Below are 6528 nucleotides of genomic sequence, written 5' to 3'. Positions count from 1 at the left end.
TTTGAAGGAGTTCAAAATAGATCAGCAAAGAAGGAGTTCTTGGCTGTGTTATATGGTGTGAGTATTGAGTAAGACTCAAGACATGACCACGGCAGAAGAGAGAGAAAGGACGAAGGTCGTCCCCTATGCTTCAGACGTAGGCTCTATAGTATGCTATGTTGTGTACCGCACCGGAAGTGTGCCTTGCCATGAGTCAGTCAAGGGGTACAAGAGTGATCCAGGAATGGATCACAGGACAACGGTCAAACTTATCCTTAGTAACTAGTGGACTAAGGGATTTTCTCGATTATGGAGGTGGTAAAAGAGTTCGTCGTAAAGGGTTACGCCGATGCAAACTTTGACACTAATCCGGATTATTCTGAGTAGTAAACCGTATTCGTATAGTAGAACAGTTATTTGGAATAGTTCCAAATAGAGCGTGGTAGCAGCATCTAGGAGATGACATAGAGATTTGCAAAACATAAACAGATCTGAAAGGTTCGGATCCGTTGACAAATAACCTCTCTCACAAGCGATATATGATCAAACCCCATGGGTGTCGATTCATTACAATCACATAGTGATGTGAACTAGATTATTGACTCTAGTGCAAGTGGGAGACTGTTGGACATATGCCCTAGAGACAATAATAAAATGGTTATTATTGTATTTCCTTGTTCATGATAATTGTCTATTATTCATGCTATAATTGTATAGACCGAAAACCGCCATACATGTGTGAATACATAGACCACAACATGTCAATAGTGAGCCTCTAGTTGACTAGCTCGTTGATCAATAGATGGTCATGGTTTCCTGACCATGGACATTGGATGTCATTGATAACGGGATCACATCATTAGGAGAATGATGTGATGGACAAGACCCAATCCTAAGCCTAGCACAAGATCGTGTAGTTCGTATGCTAAAGCTTTTCTAAATGTCAAGTATCTTTTCCTTAGACCATGATATTATGCAACTCCCGGACACTGTAGGAATGCTTTGGGTGTGCCAAATGTCACAACGTAACTGGGTGGCTATAAAGGTGCACTACGGGTATCTCCGAAAGTGTCTGTTGGGTTAGCACGAATCGAGACTGGGATTTGTCACTCCGTGTGACGGAGAGGTATCTCTGGGCCCACTCGGTAGGACATCATCATAATGTGCACAATGTGATCAAGGAGTTGATCACGGGATGATGTGTTACGGAACGAGAAAAGAGACTTGCCGGTAACGAGATTGAACAAGGTATCGCGATACCGACGATCGAATCTCGAGCAAGTACTATACCGCTAGACAAAGGGAATTGTATACGGGATTGATTGAATCCTTGACATCGTGGTTCATCCGATGAAATCATCGTGGAACATGTGGGAGCCAACATGGGTATCCAGATCCCGCTGTTGGTTATTGGCCAGAGAGTTGTCTCGGTCATGTCTGCATGGTTCCCGAACCCGTAGGGTCTACACACTTAAGGTTCGATGACGCTAGGGTTATAGGGAATAGATATATGTGGTTACCGAATGTTGTTCGGAGTCCCGGATTAGATCCTGGAAGCCACGAGGAGTTCCAGAATGGTCCGGAGGTAAAGATTTATATATGGGAAGTCCTGTTTTGGTCATCGAAAAGGTTTCGGGTGCTATCGGTAACGTACCGGGACCACCAGGAGGGTCCCGTGGGTCCACCAGGTGGGGCCACCAGCCCCAGAGGGCTGCGTGGGCCAAGTGTGGGAGGGGACCAGCCCCAGGTGGGCCGGTGCGCCCCCCCCCCACCAAGGCCCAAGGCGGAGGGAGAGTGGGAGGGGGCAAAACCCTAGGTCCAGATGGGCCTTAAGGCCCACCCTAGGGCGCCCCCCTCTCTTCCCCCCCTTGGCCGCACCCTAGACGGGTTTTGGGGGCTGCCGCCACCGCTAGGGAGGGAACCCTAGATGGGGGCGCAGCCCCTCCCCTTCCCCTATATATACTTGAGGTATTGGGGGCTGCAAAACACGCGAGATGAACTCTCCCAAGGCGCAGCCCTACCTCTCTCCCTCCTCGTCTCTTGTGGTGCTTGGCGAAGCCCTGCTGGAGTGCCACGCTCCTCCATCACCACCACGCCGTTGTGCTGCTGCTGGATGGAGTCTTCCCCAACCTCTCCCTCTCTCCTTGCTGGATCAAGGCATGGGAGACGTCACCGGGCTGCACGTGTGTTGAACGCAGAGGTGCCGTCCGCTCGGCACTAGGATCTTCGGTGATTTGGATCACGACGAGTACGACTCCCTCAACCCCGTTCTCTTGAATGCTTCCGCTTGCGATCTACAAGGGTATGTAGATGCACTCCTCTCTCTCCATAGATAGATCTTGGTGACTCGTAGGAAAATTTTGAATTTCTGCTACGTTCCCCAACATTTAACCCTTATATCTCTTCAACCTTTCGATCGCGCCCCACCATTTCAAGAAGCACACCCACCACGACAATTTCTTAGAGAGTATCCTACGCGGCTCCAATGGCGCTCCGAGCGGCTTCCAACGACGAGCAGCAGTTCACCATGCATACCATGGTGGACACCGACCGAAGGTTCACGGAGCTCTTGGTGGTGTACACCAACAACCCGGTCTGGGTGGAGCACTCCATCCACATCATAGAGCTCTTGCTTGCTGAGGAGAAGTACAAGGTGGTTGGGTTCGACCTCCAGTACACCCGCGCTTATGCATGGTCTCGTCCCGAGGTCGTCGTAGCCCATATGTGCGTGCGCAACCACGTCCTCGTCTACCACTACTGCCTGGCTACAAGGCCTTGCGAGCATTTCGCCAGGTTTGTCAACAACCCCCACTACATGTTCGCTACGGTGGACATCACCAACGATGCCAAGGTGCTCAAGAATTCGAGCATCGCCTGCCAGTATCTTGTCGACATCCAGGGCCAATACAAGATCTGGGGCAGCAAGGAGCATGAGAAGGACTCACTGGTTCACCTTGCCGAGGCCATCATCGACCCCTACTACAGAGACATGAAGGATTCCTGCAACAAGGACAAGCGTGTCTGGCACTTGGCCTGGATGGAGAAACTTGACAAAGCTCATGTCGTGTACGTGGCCAAGGAGGCGTACACATGCTACGACATGTATAGGCGGATCGTTGACATGAGGAAGTGCCTCCTTCCCCAAAACAGCTAGGGATCCAGCCAGAAGCAGAGCAATGGCAAGCGTCATCGCAACAAGAAGTAGATGATTAGATCCTCGTTTCTCCTAGTTTAGTATGTATGTAATTGCTTACTTTGGTGTGTGAAAATGTTATGTGTGTAGTCACTTGTGTAATTGTATGCTTAATTTGGTTATGCAATGTTGTCCATTTAAGTATATATGTTGAGGCTCTGTAGACAGAGCAAATCACATCGCACACGGACTAAACAATGGAAACCGTCAGTGATGATTTCATCAATCACTGACAATTTTATACCAGCAACTGTTTGCTCACAACATAGGCGACTTGTTAACAGGAATCATCTGTGTTGTTATCGGCTTCCCACACATTTCCGATTACAGACCTGTTTGCCGTGTATAACACATATCTTGTTAAGTTGAACCATTTCTGTTCTCTTAGCTCAACGCAAACAGTTCATCTGAGTGAACTGTATGTCGTATATCACACACACCTTCATCTGGCTGCCCGTTTTTGTTGTTTGGCCTCATCACAACAGTTCATCCGAGTGAACCGTATGCTCTACATCACACACGCCTTCTTCTGGCAGCCCGTTTCTTTTGTTCCTCCTCATCGTAAACAGTTAATTGAACTGAACCATATGCCTTGAATCACACACGAAACCAAAATCTGAACCGTGTTTGATGGATCCGTCATCGCAAATGTTTTGCACCTTTTTTGGCGGTTTTTTACACCATCGTTTGCAATTATTGCATCGCACAAGTCTCTGATTGTAGTGTCGCATTAGCAGCATCCTGCAGTAGTGTATAACAAGTGCTCCCAAATCCTTTAAGCATTCAATCTGATAAAACGAAATCTCAAAGGGAAAACTCAATTCATCACAACAGATAGAGAGGGAGAAACTCAATTGATCACAATGAAATCTCAAAGGAAAATCTCAAAGAGAAACACTATATTAACAAACCCCATGATACATCAAGATAGTGCTGTCTCAAGAACACAAGAGAGAGAGAGAGATTAAATACATAGCTACTGGTACAAACCCTCAGCCCCGAGGGTGGACTACTCCCTCCTCGTCATGTTGGCCGCCGGGATGATGAAGATGGCCACCGGTGATGATTTACCCCACCGACGGAGAGCCGGAATGGGGTCTAGATTGGTTTTTCATGGCTACAGAGACTTGTGGCGGCGGAACTTCTAATCTAGGGTTCTCCAAATGTTTTTAGAATATTTGACAATTTATAGGGCGAAGAGGCGGTGCGGGAGGCCGCCGAGGTGGGCACAACCCACTAGGGCGCGCCTGGATTGTGCCTCCCTCGGGGCACCGCTCTGGTGCTTCTTTGCCCCACTGGATGTCTTCTGGTCCAAAAAAACATCTCCAAAAAGTTTCACTGCATTTGGACTCCGTTTGATATTGATTTTCTGTGAAGTAAAAAATCAAACAAAAAACAGCAACTAGCACTGGGCACCATGTCAATAGGTTAGTCTCAAAAAATGATATAAAGTTGCTATAAAATGATTGTAAAACATCCAAGAAAGATAATATAACAGCATGAATACTTCATAAATTATAGATACGTTGGAGACGTATCAGCAAGCCATAAAGAATAAATTGATCTTTAAGAGGAAGACGAATGTTGACGGTAATGTTACTGTCGTGGAATTGTCGCGTCAGATGTCCTCATGAAAGGACTTAGTTGTGGAGCCATCGCAACTAGGAAGCTTGAAGGGGTTAATCGGGACAAAGGACACGAGAGGGTTTATACTAGTTCAGCCCCTTACGGTGAAGGTAAGGCCTACGTCTAGTTGGGTTGGAAACCCTCTTCGAGTGTATGAACTTCTCTGCCCTGTTTTTAGGTCTAGAAAATTTTCTTTTCAGAGCAATAATTTGATCCAGAATAATAGCTGTCATCTGTGAAACTTGTTTTTATCACCCGGAAAACTTCTTCTGGTAAATGCCCTTAAACACAACTATCGAGGTGTCCGGCTTAAATAAATGACACAGAACCTTAGTTGCTCCTCATGACCTGAAGAATTTTGAACTGCTCTTGATACTTGTAGCGGCTTAAATATTGTTGCACAGTCATCCTTATATCATTAGGCCCCTCCTTAAGCCGCCACCTTGAATAATTAGGATTTTTCTCCCTGGTTAAAATTGAACCGGATCTTCTTATTTTGTCATAGGCCAACTGTTGCCATGGCTCCTAAGGCGGCCAAGGCCCCTGGAACCTGCAATTGGGTCCCATCCATAGTTACCAAGAGTAAACTGGCTGAGTTTGTGAAATCTGGCCACCTGCCAAAAAGGGAGGTCATGTCTTATCGTGTCACTGACCCGTCTGAAGAGAAGCCTCAACCCCAAGAAGGGGAGGTGATAGTTTTTACGGATCACATGAGCCGGGGATTTGCCCCTCCCGGCTCAAAATTCTTCAGGGCAGTTTTGAATTTCTTTGACCTTAGACCTCAAGACATCGGACCCAATTCCGTGTCAAATATTTGCAATTTCCAAGTCTTCTGCGAGGTGTACCTGGGAGAGGAGCCAAGTCTGCTATTGTTCAGGGAACTTTTCTATATGAACCAGCAAAATGAACGTGCCAACGGGCCCAGTCTTGAGCTTGGCGGCATCTCGATCCAGCGACGGAGAGACTGCCTTTTTCCTTATGCTGAGCTGCCGAGTCACCCAAAATCTTGGAACCAAACGTGGTTCTACTGTCAGGACACTTCTCCGGCTGATGAGAAGCCTCTGCCCGGCTTTCACACCCTGTGCCTTGAGTCCAACCATCCGCTACCAGACAAACTGACGGCCGTTGAACGTCTGCCTCTCAACCCCACCATCAAGAAGATCAAAGCTCTCTTGGGAAACGGTTTAAACGGCATCGATCTGGTCCGAGTCTGGGTCACTTGGCGAGTACTTCCATTAAGCCGCTGTTCCGGCTTAATGTGTACTTATACTGGCGAAAAGGATGACCCGTTATGCCATAGTCCTGACGACTTACCAGATGACGTGGTGGATGCTACGACCCAGTCGCTACTGAAGGAGGGCACTGTGATGAGTAACGACTTCGGCTTACTTCCCTTTTGCAAGAATAACCCGGCCCCTGCAGTAAGTTATCAATCGTAATAAATACTTTTTGCTATATTATACCTTTTTTGGTACTCATAATTCCTTATCCTTTCCACAGGCCGATGATAACTTCTGGAAGGTCAAATATGACCATGACGCTGCCAAACAAGCCAGGACAACCAAAAAAACCGAAAGGAAAGCCACCAAAGCGGGAACCTCAAAGAAGAAGAAACCCAGCGCCTCCGACTTACTCAAATTGGATGATAGTTCTTCCGATGATGAAGAGGTAATCTTTAAATTTTCTTAATTCCCTTGTTATTACCTGTCTGGCATTCTATCCCGTCAGGA

This window comes from Triticum dicoccoides, chromosome 3B (genome assembly GCF_002162155.2).
Source record: "Triticum dicoccoides isolate Atlit2015 ecotype Zavitan chromosome 3B, WEW_v2.0, whole genome shotgun sequence".
Classification (NCBI taxonomy): Eukaryota; Viridiplantae; Streptophyta; class Magnoliopsida; order Poales; family Poaceae; genus Triticum; species Triticum dicoccoides.
The sequence above is the reverse complement of the archived record's forward strand: the minus strand, read 5'-3'. Positions refer to the sequence as shown.